Here is a 25,308-nt window from a genome sequence, read left to right as displayed (position 1 = left end):
CGAGTCAAGCACTAAGGTTTCGCTATAATGGTATTATCGGAGCTACCGGTGCGAGCAGCGCAATAGCGAGTCTCCGCTATTTCCATTCAACAAGATTGAAAAATACACAAATGTGCGGATACCGCTTAAAATGTAACGATTTGCGATAGTTAGTTTCTCGCGAAATTCTCCGCGAGAAAAAGCTCCTTGCCCTTCCATGTATGAAATAATTATTACAATACGTTTAATATCTACGAAATATAATATTATCTTGCACTTAAAAATCGCATACGTATAATATCGTGTTGTACTACGAACAAAGTGACACGTCGTTTTGAAATGAGCGAAACCGTCGAGTGTAACTGAAAATGTCACGATAATTTTCGATCGATTATGTAACGGTAAAGCGGCGAGAATTACAAACTCGTGGCCGCTCGTTCTTACGATCTCTCGGTGCTTCGCCGGGTACAGATTGGGAGAAGCTATGGCTGTGATGGAAAATAGTTCCCCGCAGCCCCGGAGATATTAGCGGAGCTGGCGTTAGTGCGGGGATGTATCAGACGTTAGATAGCAGCCGAGTTAAATGGCCCGTGAGAGAGCGCGAATGAAAAAGAAGACGAAAGAGAAGAGGAAGGGTTCGCAGATTCGGCCGGTAAAAAGACAAACCGCCGCGTGTTAAGTGATTAAGACGGATTAAGGATGTTCCGGTGTGAGCTCCTATCGCGCGCAATAAGTTTCCCCGAGCCGACAACTGCAAATCACGTCGCTGCTCTGGCATTCATGATTCGCTTCGCGTCTCGATTTATAACAATTGTATACTTTACTTGATAAGCACAGCCGTTTCATTATCGCGTCGTTAATTATCCGGAGACAAATGGCTTCGTGTTCCGACTAATTGACCTCATTAATATTAATTATATCAACATTCAAATGGCACTATAGAACATCCGTGCTTAAGCTCTTGCTGGCTCTAATTCTTCTTCTTCGGTAAAAGCTAACGAAGTCGTTGTTATTTAATACTTTACGATCTCATCTTATTGCCTCGGTGTCATATTTTAATGACGATGACGGATTCTTCGATAACGAATTTGATTGAACTTTTCGTTTTACAGGTTGTTCCTCAATTCTCAGTTGGCATTGCTGGTAGATCTACACGAAGCCCGGTCGATATCTTGGCGGTAACATCGCGATGACTTCGACCTCATTATATTCCCGTACGGTTAATTAATCTTTCGTTCGGTCCATTTGTAACGTTCGGCGCGCGGACGAACGTATATATTAGTAGCCGTTGCAATAATAATTATCGTAGGCGCATTTATAACCGCCGCATGTGAAATGTCACATGGGAAATCTGGGCGCTGAAACTGGCGTCCCATTATTAATTTATTTACCCCTACGCACGGACTCCGGATCAGTCTGTCGGCAAATCCGATTCAACTTCTGCTCCTTCGCCCGACTTGTCCGGAACGTTCCATTTCATTTACCAACGTATCGCTCCTACCACTTTAATTTCATTCGAAAATTCTCTCGGTTACGCATCGTGCAATGTAATTAGTTCGATTTCTACTTTATCGTCGAGGGATGCGTTGTGAAAATGTGATTTTTTCGCCATATTTTCAAGGGAAAACTGGAGGAGGCGCTGTCCAACAGGTCAAAGGCATGGTCGACGACATAGTCGTCCATGGCTTTGTAAACCGATACCAATGGGGCGCGCGATGCGATCAGATGCCGAGTGTAAGGGAACACCTAGGGCTGTCGGCGTTGCAATTATTATTAAAAGGACGACACGGAGAGCAGTTTCGCCGAAGCCTCCGTATACTCCGTAAATTTGTCTCGTTCTAACAAGGACGTCCCTTTATGAAGCTAGTAATTACCATCGTAAATCATCGTTTTCGGCTTGTTACTTCAATATATTCGTCTCACACTGAGAGGTTATTGACGCTGTTGACTTTGCTATTAACTTTGCCGATACGAGAAATATGGGTAAACACGTTTGCAAAATTCATAATTGCATTTTGTATTGAACCAATCTGCGTCACGTTTATCAATGAATAGTACTTAAAACTTATAAGAAAAGTATTGTGTATGTTATGGGTGTTACGTAGAAAATTAAAACATAAATGTGTTGTATAGAAAAATATATACAATATACACGCAGTCGGTATAATATTATAAATACATTTATATTGATAAATTAATTTTATTAATAAAATATCACGTGGTTTTACAAAACAAAAATAGTTACTATATCATCTCTATCTCGATCAATTCTATTTTATTATTTCTGTTAACATATTAGATCGTGCACCCGACACAGTGATAACGATGTTGTATCGTTTGTTATTTATCTTCCATTTCTCCGTGCAATGTTTCCATTAGACGCAGTCAGCCATAACTTTTGAGAACGCGCAACTTGTATACGCGAGTGTATTTCGCATTCGCAAACACTCTAATACGACGGGACGCTTCATTACCTATCCGTTTCATAAGGGAGACTAAAAACGCGATTATAAGTTACCGTGGGGACTGTTTTCAATAGCAGTCGCCATTGCGAGACGCGGAATAAATACCTCGTCAGGCGAGAAGGGGTCAAAGAGGGGCAACTCTCGGCCTTCTGCTACCAACAGATAATAACTTTGAATCCCCAACGACCCCGCCAAGACGCCTGTCCTGCGTCGAAGCTCAAACTTGCGAAGAACTTTGTCCACCGAGTCCTCTCGTCTACTAGCTAGGTAGATAGGGTACATCTGGAACTTGAAGAGGGTGCGAGTCGGTGCAAAAGGGCAAATCTTCAGCCCCGAAGAAATCCAATCTGGCGTCCGTTGTTGTTATCAGTGTTCTTGCGCGTCGTCAACAATTCGCGAATATTCGTTTGGTAACACAGGCTTTTGTTAAATATATTATGATATTGCGATGCGATATATGCGATATACGAGTACCGTCAAATTTCAGGAAATCAATAATTAAAAGTCCGCTTGAGCGAACGCATTAATTCATTTTTAATTAATTTTCACAATATCGATTGCCGAGTATCTAATGGAAACGCGAAACACTGCATTCTTGAAATAATAATATAAAATATATTTTATAATACATGAATAATATAAAAGATATGCTATAATATTGAAATGACAGAAATAATTAAGGAAAAAACGAGAGAAAAATAAAATGAAATTTAATCCGGCTTTAATATTCAAAGCTGCAGCGATATATTGACAATTGAAAATAAGTAGAATGCGTATTAAGGGAATAATACTTCTATTGGGTGTAATCTACATCCACAGATACATATTCATCGCAAGTATTTTCCTGTAATGCTACTTGTTAAGTATCGATTTACTGGTGGACAATCGCTCCACATAATAAGTTCTAGCGTGCGTTTACCAATTAATTCGTGGCATATACAGTTCGCTGAAAAAGATTTCACTATAGAAAGACTCGTAAGTACGAAATCCTCTTAGTTACCCATGAAATCCTATTTGTTTACGGCTTACTGTTTGCCGCCTTTAGATTCGATATGACTTCGTACGCCATAAATCGTCTCTATCGATACGCAAAAGTCGGTACAATATTATATTTATCATGATCCTTAACAAGTATCAATCTTGCGTAATTTTTGATATTGCGACAGTCGTCATTAAAACATAAGAAGCTATTGGAAGAGCGGATAACTTGGACAATCATGAACAACATCGCCTCGAATTTCGATCGAGATAAGCGTTGTGAAGAGATGAAGCAATCGTATGTAGTTAGTCGGGGGGATGAGGCTATAAAAATAAATTTGCGAATTTATATACGCGTTCTTTATTCGATGAAATGACTTATTAATTGCTATTGTTCGGTTTTATGTCTCAAATGCGAGGTAACCGACAAGTAGGGGAGACCGAGGAGGAGTTGATACATTTCTTGTATTTTATTTTTTTGTTCTACACAACATTTTGTGCCTGTCTTTAGTATCATTCGATATGAGTACAATCTTTCGGTAAGAGGAAAAAATATACGAGGATGGATCAAATATAAACAAGCCTTTTTAAATTGAGCGCCCGTCGGCGGCATGAGGGGTCTGCAACGTTTTGGACAGTTTTGGACAGTGGAGGAGGATCATGTGGAAGGCAGTAATAACGTTGGCGCGCCAACTTGCTTCTTACTTTCAGCAGCAATCACGATGAGCGAGAAAGAGGTACATCCCGCAGTTGCACAACGTGTTATTATTAAGTTTCTCGTCAACGAAAATGTAATTGCTGCTGAAATTCGGCACCGTTTATTCCCACAGTTCGGGGAAAGAACCCTTTCATGGGCTCGGGTGAAGCAGTGATGTAACGAATTTAAGAAAGAACGGGAGCGTGTTGAAAACATTGCCGCCGTCCCCGCATCAGCATCACAGCGCAGAACACCGAGGGTGTTCGAGAACTCATCGAAGGCGATCGGCACTTAACTGTTCTTGAAATCTCCCAGGAATTTCAGATCAGCTATGGAAGTGCGCAATCAATCATTCGCAATGAGTTGGGATTTCGAAAAGCGTTGGCTCGTTGGGTTCCAAAGTTGCTGAATGCAGAAATTGGCAAAAATTGGCCGATATGCACTAGGCTGTCCTGAAACATCTACCCTACAGCTCAGACCTGTCATCATGCGATGTTTGGGCTTCTCAAAGAAGCCCTTGGTGGACAGCGTTTCACAACAAACGAGGAGGTGCAGCAGTTCGTGTGCAATTGGTTTGATACACGTCCGCGAACTTTTTATGATACCGGGATTAAAAAATTACCAGACCGTTGGAGGAAGTGTATAGATAAGATGGGGGAGTATGTAGAAAAATAAGAAAAATGTAAATTAGAATTGATTTTAAAAAATATATGTTTTTTTTTTGCAAAAGGCTCGTTTATATTTGATCCACCCTCGTATACTGAAAGGTTTAAAAGTAAATCTATAGAAGAAATTGATTTTATCTTCTTGGAAGTTGTCAAACGCATCAATTTGCCTCATTAACGAGATCCATTGGCTATACCAGAGAAAATATGGTTCGATTCAATTAAATGTTGACCTTATGGCTTATTATAAACATTTAAAGTTAATTAACCTTTATTTTTATTGCATTATATACCTCAAGCTATATTAAAATGATGATATGATGTATTTATTTCATTACTACTGCTATTGTGTAGTTACAAAATTGATCCAATTTTGACTAGTGTTAATACATTATTTTTCTGTATTAAATAAATGGAAAAATTCTGTATTAAATAAATGGAAAAATGCGTATTAAATATTTCTTGATACTAAGATCTTTATGAAAAATATTAAATATTCCTATCGGGCCAATCTATTCTAAAGCCAGTTAAGTTCTTTCAGGTTGCATACAAAGCATGATGTGTATATATATATCTTTGAAAAGTTTGTTAAAATGTAACCAACTAAATATATTTTCTAACTACGATAAAAACTAATAATATAAAATTCCACATTTATCAATAATACAAATGAATTTACGAGACGGATGCGTTTGACAACTTCCAACTTCCCCCATCTTATCTATACAGATTGTGCGATTTTATTTCCACTAAAAATGCAATTTAACATCGTCATTTCGTAACCGTTGCATATAATAAAATGCAACTTACGTCATATATATCAAAAGTGATTTTGCACTTCCCATTTGCTTGATTCTATAACTTGTTAAAAAATAGCCGAGATATAAACGATGTGTCAACTTATCTTTGTAACCAACTAGCCCCGATTTTTTCTGCTGATACCAAAATCAATATAAAAAAATAGAAAAAAAATGCTAATTTGATGAAAGAACCAACGGTATCAGTGACTTTGATACTGGCGTCAGTTTCATTATTAATTTGCGAGTCAAACAAGCGCGAAGAGATGGAAAAGCTTCACTCTTATCGCGACCACATTGTGACGCAACGATAATAAAAGTGCACACAATGCACGATGCGCGTGCGTTATTTAATAAATAATTAAGCACACGCGATGGTTGGCGTTGTTTGACGTCGGGTTGATGTCGGCCGAGGTTAGTCGGCGTCGGTCGACATTGGTTAGCTCGCAATAAAATGCCTTTGATTGCGCGATTATAATACACGTAACAGGCTGATTACAGGTATGTGCGTGAGCGTGCGATGGCGCGCGATATTTATCGGCCGGCCGGCTGAATTTTCATGCGGGCGGAATTTGCGGGCGCGATTAAAAGGCGTTTAACGAAATGCGACGCGCAGGAACGCGGGCGCTAACGATCGTCAGCGGATATGAAGCATCGGGCGACGGCGCGCATTTTAACGAATCGCGAGGACGAGCGTGGAAACACGCGCGTCATTACGAAGGCCGGGATGACGAGTCGCGAGAGCGTCGGGTTCGAACGAGACGGACGCGTCGCGAATCTCTTTGACGCGGATTTGATTTATGGGCGGCCTCTTATCGAAAAACGTTGTTACTCCTGGAGAATCCGCGAGATCGGAAAGCCGTGTTTCCGCGGCCGGCTGAAAATGGTTATCACCGGTTCCCGATCTCTCTCTCTCTCTCTCTCTTTCGCCTCCACCCTTCCTCTTCTCTCCTTGCAGCACCTTCAACGATTCGGCACGACGCTGACTTTATTCAGGCGAGCGAACTTTTTGCAGTTTTGGCGGCCCGCCAATTTCGAGGTGGAGAAATTAGCGGCAGATTTACGAGGTGTTACGAGGCTAGGATTTACGTATTTGTTAACCCGCCACCGTCGTGTCGCTATTACGGCCCTTCGACGCGATATTTCAGTCGGCGATCGGCAACATTTTCGCGCCCCTCTTCCTCCACCCTCCGAAGGATGGAAGCGTGTAAAATATCGGCTTGAGTTCGGTGCAATTATCGCGGGGCGTAATTATCCCGAGGTACATTATCCATGGGCGCGTGGGACTTGTGCTCCGAGTCCCACATTTAAGCAAATGTCGCCGCTCGTAATTAGTAGAATCGCCACGGTTATTACTCGCGCCGCCGGTAGAACGGGCAGCATGATCGTCGAGGAATTCGGAAGTATGATCGAGCCTGACTAATCCGATGTTCATTATGTCGAAATTCCGCGTGGATATACCTCGCTAATTGGCCCCCCGTGCAATCGCTCGACTCGCGGTCGGACGGCTGGAATTATGCAAATGCGTATTTCTTAAACGCTCGAATTCACTGACTAATTTCTACCCAGCCGGATCTCTATTTGTCGGCATTACCGTCTGTACCGGCCGGCCTGATAAGGCCGAATTTCGCGCGTTATCGATCTAACCGCCCTTTAACGTGCCGGAGCGTTACGGCGGCGAATGCAAGCGCGCGAACGTCGACCGTATTGTTACGATTTCATCTCGCGGCCGATGCCCCGATAGGAATTGAAACATGACTTCTCCCCTCCTGAGAAATAAAAGACAGGTCTGACAGTGATTCTCCCTCTCCTCCCGTGAAAAATGAGAAATGATCATTGAATTTTTATCGCGACGTATTATTTATGCCTTCGTATTCTTCCGATGCGTAACTCGATTTGAAAGATATCGGAATGTTTTATTCAGAGCGTTACCCCGCGGGAAGATGGAGTTTCTGTAATACATCATCGTCTACCACGTCGTAATGCCACAATAGGAGGAATGTTATACAGGGTGTCACGCAACAGGATGCCCGAGACTCAATCGTCTGTCATTCGGGATCACTTCGGATGAAAATGTTGCAGTGAACCAATTCCGATCGCGCTTTAGATCTCTTTTCTCTCCCCTTCTCTTTGCGCGTCCCTTCTTCGGGTAAAACTGTTTGAGTAACGTAAGCGGCGATCTGTTCAAGTGATTGCGAATTTGAAAAGCAACATTTTGCACTGCAGGAGAATACATCGGAGACCTGTAATTCCAACGTTATTTCGATTGTATTCAATATCGTCGCCGTATTGTTACGCTCGGTAAAGTTGCGTATATATTTGAATATAAATTATCTCTCCACCATATTTTCCAACGCAGTCATCGTATCCCCGATTAGAATATATAGAACCGCTGGAACGTCGTCGATCATCAAGATATGTCGAGCAATCATTTCCCTATTGTCAGACATCACCCGATACGGAATCCATGCGTCACGTGCGCGCAGATACACGCAAATTGAACTTACTTCCGCGCGCATATACATTACTATACCCATTCAGGAATTCATTACGGCCGATTCTACGCTCGACGTAAGATTTAGCGGATACGCGACCGTCTTGAATATCAGACATTTCGGGCTCCGGCTCGTTGAAAACGACTTGAATTCGCCGTGAGTGAGGCGCAAATACGGATAGGTAACGGCCGGGGAGATAAAGGTCTTTCATGGATCGACTATCGATAAGGGTCATGGATCTGCACTTTTTCCTCCCCTCTACCTATATCTATCTCTATCTCTTCGTCGTGTACGGAAATTCTTTTCTTGCCGGTTAAGTCGCGTAACTTGATCGCTTCTTATCGCGTTCTCACTTTCGATTTAATAGACGCGTTGAGTGAACTGTAATAAGTAAATCGTGGAAACGTCAACATAGGTTTGTTATGATCATACACGTTTCTGGCTTTACGTTTTATATGAATCTTTAAATGTGGCACATACTAAATTACTCTATATATATAATAATCCTTAACTGAAAGGAAAAAGAGTGCTACATCTAAGTAAATATTTTTAACTGAGGAATATTTGAGTGATTATTTTATTTATTTATCAGGTAAATATTGCTTGAATGTAACACGTTGAACGAAACAGTGTTAAATCCAAGTGACATTTATTTAATTCAAGCAAAATAATTATTTCAGTGTTCCTTAGCAGATATTTATTTGAATATGGTACTTTTTCCTTTCAATATACTATATATATTATGTATATTATATATATATGTCTCAGGGAGATGATAAAAATGGGGATTCGATCAAATCTCCATTTTCATACGATAGAGCAATCTGCATATAAAATATAATGCAATAGATATAAAAAAATATCAGGTGTGATGAACACAATAATGCGTATGCATTAATTTCTCAACGATTATGCACAGATGTTTGTATTTTGCGTTACGAATGAGGGAAGAGAGTGATTCTCACTGAGGGATGATTATTCGAATTCCGCGTAAATTGCGGATTAAGCCGGCGTCCAAATTCTCGTCCGACATTTGGTTGATGTCTACAAGCTATATTTGCGCGGCTGTAGAATCGCGCTTAATGAATTCCTGAATGGAAGGAATGCGTGGCTTGCAAGTACGGCCATAGCTAGGAAGTACGAGATTCGCGCCTGTTGTATACGGGGTGTGCTAACAATCACGAACACTTGTAGTTATAGACTCCTTGACGAATGCGGAGTCGTGCTTTCCTTAGCGGAAACTTAGTCCCTTACTAACCCTACACGAGTAAGTCACGACATAATGATAATTCAACGTTAAATTTCGTGGCAATTAATTCGTCACATTAAAGTTTCGCTAAGTAGTTCCGTTATTTCGAGTTAATTCATCGTTATTTCTCCTTTATTCCAAAATTCTCGATTTCCATGGCGTTAGATCTGTACGGATTATTTGTGAAACAGAATGCGTTCCTGCTGATTCTGATTTCCAACTATTCTGTGTATTCTTTCACTATATTTCAGCCAGATCACATTAGTTTAGCACCGTCGATACACGATGAGATTTCGCTTTATCGATTGCTTCCGACTCTTGCTTACTGGCCTTACAGATTCCGTTTTTTTTATTTCACTTCTTTCAACAACTTTCCCCAGCTACAGAGAGGCAGTCCTTGTATTACGACGTGAGTGTGCAGAAAGTTCCGAGATAAGTACTTAGCATAAAAATCGTCTTCCGGAAACTCGTTTGGTCTGAAGCTTTTTCCCTCAAAAATAATCACGAAAGAGAGAGAGAGAGAGAGATACTCTTCTTTTTTATTGTCATTATCTCGCGTTCTCTAGATCCTCGGTTTCCACAAAAGCCAATAACTTATTTTTAACGGTTGTGCGTTATGACTTTTCCCTCTTTATTATTTCAACTTTTTCCATATTTTTTTATGTTTTCGACAAAAAACTTTTATAAAATTTATTATATTTATTACAATTTATACAAGGCATCAAGGGGAAAAATTAATTTTAATTAAAATTTTATTGAGGTAATAGGTTGGAAATGAAATGTTTAGCAACTGAAAGATCTACTCGTAAACATGCGAATTGGAATTTTTTAAATATAAATGATATTTCCCTATATGAATGATATATCGTCAATTGAAATGTTTCACAAATTATAAAGAAATAGACATATTCATTATCAAATGTTGATCTATTGAAATAAATCGTTTTCAAGATGCTCAATTTTTTTATTTCGTAAATTGCGTTTTCTTGTACAATTATATGTATTGTGAAATAATGAATGCCTCTTTTAATAAGTTCGAAATGCCATTAACTTATAAATGACTCAAACATATATTAATTTTGTTTGCATCTTCATCCATAACACTTATCGGGCTTTCTATTCATTACTCATTGCAAGTATAATTATCATATTACTGGACAATTATAAATTCACAATTTTCTATCATATCTTTGTTTCGATAGTAATTTATAAATTTTGTTATTAGCTGAAAACGCGAAGAATTTCACGGCTTAAACTGTTGCACCGTTTGGCTGCAATCTTCTGCATCAAAAAGAGCGGTAGAAAAACGCGATGAAAGAATTGATTCTTGTTTCGCGCATCTATGTTTCGTGTATCACGAAAGTGATATCGACGATTCGCTTCGTGAGTTACTGCTTTTTCAAGTGTCGACTTGCTTTCGCTTTGAACGAATGCTACACACCAGCTCGATCTATGTCGCATGCTGCGTACCGACTAGCGCGAGAGTGGGGCAAAGGACCGAGTTGTGAAGGGGCAGAGTCCAAAGGCCAAGTGGGGGCCAAAGGGAGCGCGGACGAGGCCGTGCGTGCGGAAGAGCTTAACGTGTGCGTGTCTGTGTTTACGTAGATTTCACAGAGGCTTACTATATAATGCGGACGCACCTGCAGCCGCGCGTTATGCGATTCACAGTAGATGATGGCGACTCTCCGCCAGAAGCACAGAGCCGATCGGGAGTGCGACACTTGATACAATTATCGATATCTCTGTTTCTAGACATTCTAATGACGTGAAACAAAAACCGTGGTAAAACTGAGATTTTCCCGCTTCTGACAGACGTAATGACGTACTTCCACGAAACAAGAGTAAATTAGTATAATCGGATTTTCGTCATGGGAAATATCATCTGTCCACATGATGGAGCGAGAACTGATCTATGACTTAAAAAAACGGGGAAATCTCGATTTACATTTAAAACATTATTTTATTATTTTTAATAGATATAAATTTAATTTTAAAAAATAAATAACAATGAGAGTCTTTTGCTAATTTTGATGTATCTCTAGAAATTGATTTAAGTTTTTTTTCACAAGGTTGTACGATAGAAAATATCCAAAAATTGCAGATGCGTATATATCGAACTCCGCTATTGTTATTCCTGTAATAATTGCTGATGTTTTCTGTCGACAAGTAGACCGATTAAACGCGACATCGCACGTATAACATTCATCTTTTTACTTTCGTTGACGCGCTGCGTCAGGATTTCTTCGCAATGCTTGTCTGCTCCGCATCGACAAAACCATTAAATCCACGGAGAACTGTGGGGAATTTATAAAAGTGAAAAGGCTGTTTCAGCACAGCAGTTAAAGCTGACTTAACGGACCGCCTCCTTGTAAAGTCACCGCGCATAAAACTACCGTATACACGCAAGCCGATCGTGTCGCCCGACCGACGGTGATTCAACGACACCCTGTATAACGGGCACGGGATGACGGTAAATCGTTCGCGACCCCGTAACCTTGTAAGGATGGCGACTCAAAGAAGATTCTCTGACCCTCTTCGATTTCGCTCGCACGACCGTAAAGTCGATATATCCTTGATCGTCTCCGCTTCTAGATATCAGTTGACGTTCATCGTTGCTAGGACTTCTTCCGAAGTACGAGTAAGCTATTTTTCTTTAAACAGAGCCTGGCCTACCGCCTCCCGTACACCCGTTGGCTCAGATAAAATAACGAATTCCTTATTAACTATCGCGAATCTTACAAAATGGTCGACACGACTTTTCCACTCAGGTTTCACCCATTCCACACGACGAGAACGAGAAAACTTTGGAACGGCCTGTATAAAAACTAGATGTGACAGTCGCTCGCTGTATTGCCCAACGAACGGAAGTATCGTCGAACTCGACTTAAAAGCGATATCTTCGGGATCCTCTTTCTTCAATCGTTAAGCCGGTCGTTAAGGACGATAAAAATTCCGTTTGATTGAGGGCGCATTGAAGGTCCTTCCTTCCCCCTTTTCATATGTAATTCCCCTACTGTCGTCTGACGCCATCCGTCATTAAATTCTTCTCTATTCGACGTCGGCACGGCGATATACCTAAGCTAGCACCTGCCGAAACGTTTCGTCGATTAAACCCAATTATCCCGGGGGATGAGATTATCAACGGCGTCATTTAGTAATGACGATGTAGCTGCCGCTTGAGCGAGCGATCACGAGCATCGCGCTGACAGGTGTGAGAATATTTTCTTCTTCTCGTGGACGCGAAGAAGAATTTTTCGCTTCGAAGTATCGACCCGTTGGATCGACGAGGGCAACGAGGGGGCGAGGAACGTAATTGTTAATGTAAATTGAATTGTAAATTGAAAGAACAATGCATAAAACGCGTGTCAAAGGCAGGAGGTAATTTCACCTGGTGATCTCTCCGTCGCACTGGTGAGAGAGACGCGTTCTCACCGGTGAGATACCGCGGCTGTGAACGGTTAAACAAGCGCGATCTAAAATTCCGGATTCTCCGGTTGACGTGAAAACTGCGAACGCACAATGCTGACGATAATTAATAGCAAATGCGGCCGCGTCGGAATGCAACGCACAGAGGTATCGGGTCGCATTACGTCATGCGCGGCAGCCACCGCCATTGCGCATTTCGCGGTTGATGAACATTCTACATAACATCATAATAAATGCGCGTTAAACTTTAACGCGGCGACGCCAATTACCTTAATACTGCCGCGCCAGCGGTATGCCGGGCTCTGTCGAGATATCGCCAGTGTTTGCCAGTATCTAGATAGAATTATCTCAATCATCATCCAGATGAATAAATATATCATCTTTATATTTATCTTCAGATGGAAGAAATACAAAATATATTAATCCTCATCTTAGATAACAAAACATGTTATCTCATCTAAAAATCATCTCTAATGATGTTATGGTCCATATTTTGAACTTATCGATAAAATGGATGAAATGATATGCATATATGCGTTAAGCCGGTATCAGGGATTTACTAGGGATTGGAAATTAGATTTCAACGAATCGACAAATTTTGATTCTGTCTCTTTCGGCCTGTTCTTTTTAGCTGCACTGCTGAACTCGTGCAATAAGTTGGAACGAGATAAAATATACTTGTCTAACTTATAGCACCAGTTCAACAGTGCAACTAAAAAGAACGAGCCATTTGTTTCAATTGATCAATCCACTTTAAGTCCGTATCGAACTGTCGATTGTGAAGGCTGACCCGACTGCCGATTACGACCGCCAACTCTTAATGGGCCAATTACAAGACTAGTTACATGACACTTTACTATAATAGGCTCTTCAAGACTCGACACTCGTAACCGCTAGTCAGATCGGCTTTCACAGTCAACAGTCAGATATGGACTTTATAGAAGAAGATTAAATAACGGCTGCATTCAGAAAACACAGCGATTAGTCGGCGGTCAATGATTATTGGTCTTTTTCGTTAGATCCCGAAATTTAGAGCGATCACGTTGACGAATTACAACCGTCGTGCAATTTTATGATCAACATCATTTCCATGATAAACGTTGACAAAATCCCTCATGAAAACAATATCGTCTAAAAAAATCATCTACACAAGTTGCGCTACTTATTTTTTATCTGGGCGAATTAAAAGCAAAATCATCTAGATGAGTCTGAAATCATCTAAAGCAAACAGTGCGCGGCGCGCACACCCTGTTCGCCCGAGTAAACGCGAGTTCGACTTACTTTTGTCCGGCCGGCCGGTGAATAATTTCATTCAAATTTCGAGTGGCGACGCGCGGGTCGGCGTCGAAGGGGGAGAGGAAGAACGGAGAGAGGCAGGACACGAAATACGCCACGCGGTCGGTAATCTCGTCTAATTAGACGCGCGGCGGGGCTGCCTCCTGTAAGTTCGGCTCGCGTAAAACTTGGTCCTCATCGGCGAGAGGCTGATTCGATTGCTCGTTTGTCGTCGTCGCGTGCTGCCGGAGAGGGGAAACTTTATTTTCGCGAGCTCGCCCCACCGTGATATCCGATGCAGCATCCGCTGGATGCAAGCCGATTGCTGACGACGGACAAACGACGAATCCTCGCGGTGCGAGCGAGCATCGACTGTGAGAGCCAGCCACTTGGAAGTTTAACCGATACGTCGTTTGACTTCAACGACATTACGTTTATTCGCCGGCGACGTGATCCTCGTGCCCTCATTATCCTTTGCGCATCCTCTTTATGTATTCGCGCGGAACGCTCGCGCAATTGAGAAGCTTATTCCCAGGTAACCCCGGCGCTAACGGCTCGAAAAAGATATGCAAATTATACGTCACCGTGGAAACTCGAGAAACGTTGTGCCGCACGTACAATCGTTACTTCCTGAATATAACAAATCCAGCGTGTCCCGGAAGTGGGCTTTTCGAACGTTACGAGGAAAATGCTGCTGCAGCGTCGCGTTCAACGCCGGCGAATAAAGATGCATGAAGACAATATATTTTGATAGACGCATATTGCGACAGCGCCTTTCTTCTCCGCGCGAAATCGCACCGAAATATCTTAGAGTGCGTTGATGTATTTCCTTTATCCGCTGTAAATAATATGATAAAACTGCGGAGGAGGAATATTACACGGCCTTCTTTACGATACGTCGGTTCAAGCGCGTGATGAAGGAAAAGTTGAAGAAAAAAGGAAGGAAGGAAAGAAGTTTGCTAGAGCAACTTTGGGCATTAACTCGAGCGACGTGGTTTATTTCGAACTAAAACGGGACCTCACCGGAGGATAATAACAACCTCCTCCCCGGCGACACTATGATTCCTATTTATTTTAACAAGCGCATGACGCCGAGTCTCATCGGAATCGCGCGCGCGCGCTCGAACGTGACGGCGTATTTTTTGAAGCACATACCGTGGCGTCGCGACGCGAACTGAACCGGTAATACGCGACCGGGCGCTATTTTTATTCCCGGCCGACGCGTTTTTACGACGACATTACAGTAGGGTAGGCCAGGACGACGAGGCATTCGATCCGGTGGCGCGACAGGAATCATAACGATCGTCCTGTCGTCGAGTCGGCCTCGCGGTGACGCCCGGTGAATCCGCCAGCAACAGACGCTTCCATTTCATTAGCGCTTTGTTAATTGTTAATGGATTTTAATACGCCGCCGAGCGGGAGGCGAGCGCGTACACGTGCACCCAGCGGATCCGCGACGCGGATAAAGCGACGCTCGTTAATCGCGCCGGCATCGCACGGCCCAACGGGCGCGAAAGTTTCGTCGTGCCCGCCGCGGTTGCGGATTTACAATGCAAATGTAAAAAATTGCGAACGGCGCGTCGCGACGAAACACCGCAGCCGTTTGTTCGCGCTTATCGCGCATAGAATGGACGCGACGTCAAACGACCGCTGTTTCTTCCCTGTTCCCGTGCGGTCGCGCGTGTGTCGGTTTATTTGGAAATTAAATCCGCGAAAATGAACGTTAATTAGTTTGTTATTATTATTACACGCATCGTTACAGAGTACGTACATCGAAGCGGTTAAGCGGTATTCATAATGGCCATTTATTAACAGCGTCAACATTTTAATTTGTTTTGCATATTACTTTAAATATTATCCCGAATGGACGCCCTTCGATGTGTGATTGCACATGTCGCATTATGCGTGTGTGTGTAAATTATGTGCTCTTCTTAAAACTACTTAAATAATAATTGTAATTAATGATTTACAAATCGCGTCCAAAATCCGGACGCAGCATTCGAGTTTTAAAAACGCTGCGGCAAATTTCACAGCGATTCCTCCATTTTCACGGATCTGTTTCAAATAAATTATGTAAAAGTCCATCCCCCGAACAATCGATGGGAGCTTATGTTAATGCGAGGCGCTCATTCTCGAAAAAGTGAGCGCGAAATGCGCTTTTGGTAAAGGCCCCCGGCTCTTTTTCAACTTTAATTGCGAATCGGATTGAACGGTAAATCCGATCGCGGTTCTAACGACAAGCACGCGCATTGAAATGACAGGTGAGATTTGCACACGCTGCTCTCAGCCGGTAGTAACGTCCGGGCTGACAGTAGTTACAACCAGTTTTGACACGCCGAACAAATATTTCTCTATACGTATTGTTTAAATAACGTTTGTACCGTCTAAAACGCATTGCTTGTACGTTATGTCACGCGAGCATATTTCTCCTCTCTCTTTCTCCCTCTCATTCTCTTGTACAATATTTCACAAGATAATATTGATGAAGGGAAAAACAAACACACGTGCAGGTTGTGCTTGCGAAAATTTATTTCAACGTTTGAGCACATTTAATAAAGGCGACATTACGCAAAATTATTTCTTGCGCGATTAGAATTAATTAAAATCCCTTCGTTACGAGATTCATCTTCGACGGTACTCGAGATGTTACGATTCTGTCGCAAGGAATGGATTAATCGCGCAAAAGCGCGATCCGGAAAGCTCACATCGAGACGCAGACCGTCGCGTTGATTTGGTTGTCGACGACGAGCTCAAATTCGGGATACAATTGCGACGCGTACCGCACGAAATCGCCCGACCTCGTCGCGGTTGCATCTACTCGAACCGCCGCGAAGGAACGATAGCTCGTCGAGCGAAGGCGCGCTCGAATAAACCGTGGCGATCTCTCGCCTTGCCTGGCCGACGGGACGTATTGGATTTCAATTACCTCGTGCGCGATTGGCGCAGTCGGGTATGTATGAGAGAACGGTTCTGAATAATGTGCGCTAGCGCGACGGAAAGAGAGGCCAAAGACGGACGCGTGAGTGGCGAGGGGTAGAGACGTTCTTTCGCTTCGCGCACGATATCAATATTACCATAACTTTACATTCGTAATTGGCTGGCAACGAGCCAGCATGACGCAACCCCCACGTTCTCTGCCCTTCCCTTTCCCTCTTTCTGTTCCTTTCTCCTTCCAGTCCTTCCTTGGACTTTATTTTTACCCCGGTTTGCTCCATCTCTGCTCACACTTCCATCGTTCTCCCTCCCTTCGTCTCTCTCTCTCTCTCTTTCTTTCTCTCTCTATCCTATCTCACTATTCCCTGTCACGACACTTTTTTCCTTCCTTCCTCCTAGCCACCCCATCACAGCTCCGCGACCCACTGCACACTGTTCGCTCGTTTTTGGTCTTTGTTCGTGACCCCGGCCATTGTTCCCCGAACAATTGTCGCGTCCGGCTTAGGTGTCCAATGACGATCGGCGACCGCTAAGATACGTGAGACGGATGCTTAAGTGGCACCAGACACGTTCGTTGGTCTCACCCAAGCATGGGTCGTGGATCGTGGAGGGTAGAAAGGAGCAGCGTCTCGTGGACAGGGATGATCCTTAAAAGGCCCTCACGTCTCCGGGAAGAATAACGATCTTTTTCTTGCGCCACCGATGGCGGGAAGTACTCGGATGAAGTGCCTACTTGACTACACGACACGTACTTCGTAAACACCTCTGCATACCTGGCTACGTCAATATGGAGGATAATTGCGTATATTATATACACTGCACTTGATCACTTCAACTATTTGATATTTAAATACCGACGTACCACATATATATATATATATTTTTTTTACATCAATATAATATGTATATAGGAGCACTACTAAATAAGAGATTCAAGAAGTAATCACTAGAATTTGCCACCTAATAGTGGAGATATCAAGAGGGGCCATAATATAAGAGTTATAATACCACCTTCTCTTTTTCATTGATATTTGATATTTTATTGATATTGATGTAAAAAATATGTGACAGGATAAGATAAACGGGCGCTAGTATTATAATTATCGGATTTATGTCACTTAGTAAACTTCATGCTTGTATCAGCTTAATTTTAATGCACCAAGGGGGGAGGGGGGAGAGAGAGAGAAATCTACGGTAAACACGTAGACGCTTGGTAAATCTGGCGTTGCAAAAGTGCGCAAAACAATTGGTCGTCAAAGGGAACGCATCAACATCGCATAAGTATTGCGAACGCGTAAATATTTGCGCCAGCCATAACCGCGTGCAATTTACTAGGTCGCGAAGGAACGCCGACCGTTTAATGTGGGAATGCAAAAGACTGCGCGAAATTATCAGAAACGGCGTAATTAGCCGCTGTTTACACGTTCCTGTTTTGGGAAGGGGGTGACACGAACCTACCGTGGGCTGACTTGGACGGATCGCTGCGCTATACACCCGGGTACAGGCAAACACGGAACTCAAATATACATTCCACAAACGCCGACTTCCATCCGACGGTGGATGTTAATTTACCGATACCGAACTCTCGCTCGATATTGTAGGCAATAGACGGCTGCACGGGGGGAAAAAAGGGTCGATATTAGTGTCTCGTTAATGGAAAGCAAATACAAAAGTCACACCTGTCGTTGATACGCGATCTGTTACGGATCACGTTATTCGAGTTTTCGCGTACGCGCCTTGCGTATTGAAAGAAGGACTTCTGCACGAATGAAAATACGCTCTTATAAAGGTATAACTAAGCGATAGGCATCGTTAGATCGTTGAGACCCAATACCGTGTAAGCGAGCGTGTAATAAGCCATACCAGTCACGAGCAACATTGATCGATACTTTCACCGATGAGGAGCCGAATGCAATAAGGCGAGTATGATTTGCAGTATAAAGTGATCACTTAGGTGCGCACTAATCTCGTGAAATCTACGAGCGGGGAAGCGGCGGGTCGTTTTGCTCGCTTCGCGCGCAACCGAGGTACACTCGATAAAGTCGTTTCAGACCTAATCCATCTTAGTCGGTTTACAATTTTCTCGCGTGCCTACGCCCTCATACGCCCGCTTCGGGAAAGTAAACCGCGTGAAAGCCGGTGAGCGAGATTATACGGTCGGCCCCGGCAATCTACCCCTTTCCATATCCCCCAATCTCGCCGTTTTCCACGCGACTCCGGCCGTTACAATAGGGAGAGGACCGGCAGCGCGTGTTCAATGACACCAGACGGAACGATTTGTCAGTGCCGCACGCAACGTTTGTCGCCGTCGTTTACACGATCGCGCCTATACGTACGTTCGCGCGCGCGTCTCGGCGAGCAATCGCGACGACCTTCGAGGTCCCGCGTTTGCAACTGAAAATAATGGGACTTTGCAACAACGACAGCCACCATCAAAGAATAACTCATGCGCGAAAGGCATGGTAACAGCTCGTGCGGCGTGTGATAGATATCATTTCGCACGCCAACGCGAAGACCTGGGAATTAATAACCGACTTTAATATCAAAGGGCTCGATAAAATCGGATGGAGAAAGAAAGTTGAGGAGACAAATGTTACGAGCGGGCCGACACTTCTGTGAGTACCGTATTTTATTTATCGTATGAATAATTTGTGAAATAAAACCCTTGTATTATAATGAGTCTCTTTTAATGGTTGCAGGAATGCCTGCGCTGAAAAAAAGTGTTACGTTCGAGTAAACATTTGCTTCGAGTAATTATTTTACTTGGATCAAACGATTACGTGAATTTATGATTGATATATAATTATGATAATTTATGATTAATAGCGTTGAGTTATTACTTGAATGTAGCGCACTGAAAGGGAAAAGCATTGCTCATTCAAATATTTACATAATCTAAGTAAAAAAAGATAATTACTCGAATACTCCTTAGTAAACATTTACTTGAACTTATTCTCTCAGTAACATTTATTCTCTCAGTATGTATAATAACTTCTTATTTGTATATTATATGTTTTATTGTGCTTCAAATATCAATAATATTTGTTTTGTTTGTTGCCTGGTATTAAATGTAGTTTAATTAAATAAACTTGCTACATACAATTGCATAATATGGGCGGTATTTGATTATCTCGAAGAATTTCCGATAGTAAAATAATCGTATGTAAGGAAAGATGAGAGCTTTCGTTTCTCCTGGTTTAAGGCTCACCACTTATCCCCATCTTCCGGAGCCACTCATCTCCTTCGCAATCTATTGTTTCGTCCTGTCTGCCTCTCTGCGCTACTCTTTGTCACTGTCCAGGACATAAGGAAAGCATAACGAGAAAAATGCAAGAATACAAACGGTCTTCTCAACGTCGAGTGCGCGGGCGACGTCTGGTCTGACATCGGCGGACGTAAAGACAGCAACTGTCCGCGCGTTAGAGAGGACGCATTAGAAATTGACGCGAGCGAAAATAGGAAGACATGATCCATGACAGAACGCATCAGAGAAGGACGGGCCGAAGAAACATGGTTCGCTAATATTGTCTCAGTGTCTCAACGATATACGCACACACGTCGATCCTAAATTGAATATGTTTTCGCAGAATAGAAGATGGAAGTAGGACGGAATAGGCTCGTATTTCATAACGCCAACGTCGATATAATGTACTCGGTGTAATCGTATATCTCCCTGTAATTATTACGCCCGACTGTGTAAAATTTAAATTGTTGTTATTGCCCCCGGCATATATTGGTTAATTGTAATCAATGAACATGGAAGTCTGATACATCATATCCCAACGTCAGTAATTGTTCACTCGTGAAGCGAAAATCCAAGGAAAATTTTAACATTCGCACAGATGCGCAACGCTCAAATTATGTTGGAGAATCTTATATTTACGCAGAACTTGATCACCTTGACTCGAGGAAAGCTCGGATTTTCCAAGTCCGTAGCGATTAAAATGTTTTCGCTAGATTTGCTCATCGCCGCAAATTTGTTTACGAATAACATAAACCATCAAGCCCGAGGCGGACGGTCGGTTCGTTTGCTTCACGAAATTCAAATATCTTCCGCCGTTGCACTTGGCAAACGCTCTACGTAGTCTGTTCATAGCCTGGGGCTCGTTCGCCAATCACGGTACATCCTGCTACCTCTTTTTCTCCTTCTTCCGTTCGCTCGCACGTGCACCCGCTAGTTCACTATTCTTCTCGTGTAAGTACATCATCGTATCTCCGACCGTGAAGCTACAGTTTCCGTTTTTTCCACCGAGTCTCATTACTCCTTGCAGTCTTGCAGAAAAAAGAACAATCCCCCGAACGTCGTGTTTAAGAAAAATTAGAGAATCGTTAGAGGAGACGTAGGAGCAATGATTTTCGCAGGGACAGGAACTAAATTTACCTTTTGTAATGAGTGTGGAATTTCAGTGATGAATTTTTTCGAAAAGCGTCTGACAATTTTGTAATTACTACGAGAGAAAGTTCCGCACGCTTGTTTTAGCTCACCGGTAAGAACAGTGCGCGATCCGCCAAAAGTATCCATTAAAAATACAGCTGGATTGCTACTGCGTTTAGCACAATATTGCTCGATTTATCGGAAAATGATATCGATAAATTAACGATAACGGGGAATTTAGAATGCTGCTCGTAACATTTATTATGAATTATTCTTTTGATTTTGAAAGGTTTGTATATCGATGTAGTTTTTACTCTCGTATCAACTTTGCATCAATTTGTATCGTAAATGCGCGTTTAATAGGTTTGTAGTGCTGGCTTTAACAAAAATTGAAGTCCATTGAGCGTGATAACTGGAAATAGCCGATCGTTAAACTCTGCATTCTAAAAATCGGTGGTAACGCGTAGCGATATAATATTCAGCGTTGTAGAAGAAATTGATTTCATTAACCCTCGCAACAGAGTTTTCTTTCGTTCCGTTGCGCGTTGAAAGGTTAGAGAAATTGGTCGTGCAAATGGCACTAAACCATTAGCATTGGAAATTATAATTATAAATGAATTCACAAAGTGCAACGGATTATACACAATGAATAACATCAATGAAGCCATCGAAGGCAAGATAAATCAAGGGATTAATAGTGGTGCGGAATGTGTTAAATGTGCCAACTAATCGTGATTGTTTCACCATTACCGCGGCAGTGTAACGTTATTGTGCGCGAATGGCTTAAAATTGACATTTTCACCGTTTAAATTACCAACCAGTTTACCGGTTACAACATAATTCGACTGGTGTAACAACTAATTGATGGAAAAATATCACCTTCGGTGTCTGTTACCCGTGAACATTTCTGAATTACCTGTCCATTCGAATTTCATACACTAGCAAATTGAAATGGCAAGCTGAGATTAAAGGCAGAAAAGGAACGGGCGTTTATGCGGGCAGCGGTCTGAGAAAAAGTTTCCAGACTTTAAAGGTATCCTTTACGTAGCGGTAGTACCCCGATAATATGATCGAAACGCGTAAAATCATCCATGCTCGATTCATACGAGAAAAAGAAAGAAGCAATCGGTATTACGAGAGATGGAAAATTTTTGCGAACCTCGGATCTTTGTTATCAGGTCGGCGTGTATAAACGTACACGTTGTTGTGTGAAAGGAAAATAACGATAATTACTCAAACATCTGGCTCTCTATGAATATGCTAATGTACTAAATATGTATTATGTTGCACGTAGCGGTGTACGCATTGTGCTGGACACGCTAATGTATTCGGGACGAGATTATCACCCTTTCGGCATTTTCATTTGAAAATCTTCCAGCTCTCGAGTTCGAGCGGACTTCGACCCTGCCGAGGCGCATATGCAAGGAGCGCTCCGGAGTGCCGCTACTCGTCAGCGCATGGCCGGCGCGTTATTGGTGCATGTGGGCATACGTCGTCTCGAGGGAGGTGTGCGGCCCGCTCGGATAAGCATATAAGCGTGGCCGTTAAGGTAATTAATAGCCGGGTTCGCCGAAGTTATTGCTCGGCTTTATGCGCCGCCGACCGAGCGAGCAGCCACCGTGCGCCACGCGCGTGTATTTATTAACCAAGTTATGGATTGTTAAAATAAATACCCTCCCGCCCGTCTCGCCCCGCGACACCCTCGCGTCGGGGAGAGCGATCCGTCCCTCGTTCTAAGCATCGGCTATTTACTTTCTTACGGGGTATCGTTACAGGATAACGCGAGCGCAACTCGAGCTCTCTATTCTCGCGGAGCCACGGACGTTTCGTTAATTAACGCGTCGCGCACAGTGGACGGCCGCTGCTTATCGATGTGACGCGTTAATCAATTTTCGATTTACAGAAACGCGCACGGGTGACACCCTCGTAAATAATTGTCCACTTTTTCCCCGTTACGCGCGGGGATTACCGGCAGGACGCGTGTAGTGGACCGTGCCGGATTAGGGCGAATGTAATCGGCAGGTTTAAACATGGGAGCCTCCGCACGTGTACTGTTGCAAAACGGTGTGTACGAAAAGTAACACGAACTCAACCGAAATACGCGCGAAGTTGAGAAAGAACTCATCAAGATATTACACAAAGCGTTTCTGCATAATCCCTGAATATACGCGGTAAGAAAAAAATAATAGATCAACGTTGAAAATCGTTCGAATAACGGAGGAGGCTGACGAGCGAAAAATTGTCAGCGGGAAAGGGAAATAATGAATTTCCAATCGAGACAAGTTGCACGAATAAGCCAGTAATTGTCAAATACGTGCGGATATATGCGAGACTCTGCACGTGTCTACCGCGGGAGTCGCTTTAATTTGAAAATATTATCCTCGTGTATAGCGGTGTTTTCTCGAGACATGAATAATAAACGAACGCCTCGTCGGGAAAAGTCAGTCGAGCGTGAGAGAAAGAATGGGCCGATTAGAGGGTTGAGAAAATGTCTGTAGGCGCGACGCGCGCTTTGTTCGCCGATCAGCGGCAAAGAAGCCCGGATTGTCGGACAATGTACCTCGTTCCCGAGGAACTCCCACGACGTCTTCTCTCTCTTCGCTACAGCGGCGCCGATCATTCCCGAGCCTTCCGGGAGCAGCGAGGGTACGCCGCTCATTTTCTACCGACGGATCGTTACGTCCTTCTCCTTGTTTTCTCCTTATTGCCGGGCGCTAACTTTCAATGGCAGTTTCCTCGAGTTGAAACGATCGTGCAGCGTCTGTTGCTGAGACCGTAGAAGGCACGACGGGTCGGACTTCGTGGGTGGAGTTTGCGCGAGCGAGCGATGAAAGGACACGGGGAAGTACGAGGGGAACGGGATAAGAAGATTATCCGTCAGGAGCAGTGTGATAAACAGGGGACGAGGGGCCGGGCGAAGTAGCGAGCTCATTGGAATTGTGCACAGGATGCGGAGAGCGAAAAACGTCCTTAAACCGCGGGGCCGAAACTACCGCGTCCTCGTTACGCGAGAGATATCGGAAGGTTACTTATCGTGCGCATTCCTGCGCTTAAAGTGGCTTTTAACGTCCCGGCCGAAGTTCCTCCGCCTTGTGACGCAGCGAAATGCGAAGCAACTATTTTCGATCGTCCGTTCGTTAGCCTCCCTTCCTACCTTGTTTCCTTGCTAACGCAACTCAATTATTAGATGACGTATCGATAACAATAGATGACGTGACATTAAATGATGCGACTTGCTTCCCGAATCCGAATTTCGATCTTACGTTAAACCTCCAATTCTATAACACAGCAGGAGCCGAGATAGCAAAGTAGATTTATATATGTATATAATTTCAATTTGAATAATGTAATTTATTCCTACTTTGATCCTGATAACGTCTGGATTTCCATTTTCGCTGTTTAGCGTTGAAATTAAATTTGTATAATTAAAGGTTCAAGAGTTATTCAAGAGAAGTTAAGAAATGTCAAAGTAAGTTCTTACAAATCTATAAGCTATTTAATGCGTCCTGAATTATTCTTAAGGGCGTCCAAGTAGCGTCGAAATTTCGGTCAACGTTAAACGAGAAAGTAGAAAGATTGGCGTTTGACTTGTCCCCTCATTAGTGTACTCTTATTCGCTTGTTAAAACTCGCGAGATTAACCGTACCGCTTGATTACGCAAGACCACATGTCACGATTGCGTAATTGCGCGCGAGCCTCGCGCTTGCCGTCCGTGCTGGTGTGCGCGGGGCTACTTTCGAAAGTGAAGTTTCACGTTCGATTTATATCCCCCTTGGAGACGTTCCGTGCTTGCCAGCTTTATGTTTTCCATAGAGCGGGAAGAAAAGCACGCGCCACCGTCAGAAGCGTCCGTACGAAGCGTCCGTCCTCCGTCGTTCCCGCGGCAAGTAGTTACAGACGACAGATACGGCGCCGGCGATCCTCCAGATCCATCTACCGAAAAAGCATCTCCTCGAGACAACTTCGAACATCA

This window comes from Dinoponera quadriceps, unplaced genomic scaffold (genome assembly GCF_001313825.1).
Source record: "Dinoponera quadriceps isolate SergipeBrazil2010 unplaced genomic scaffold, ASM131382v1 scaffold397, whole genome shotgun sequence".
In the NCBI taxonomy this organism is placed as follows: domain Eukaryota; kingdom Metazoa; phylum Arthropoda; class Insecta; order Hymenoptera; family Formicidae; genus Dinoponera; species Dinoponera quadriceps.
Note: the sequence above shows the minus strand (reverse complement) of the source record.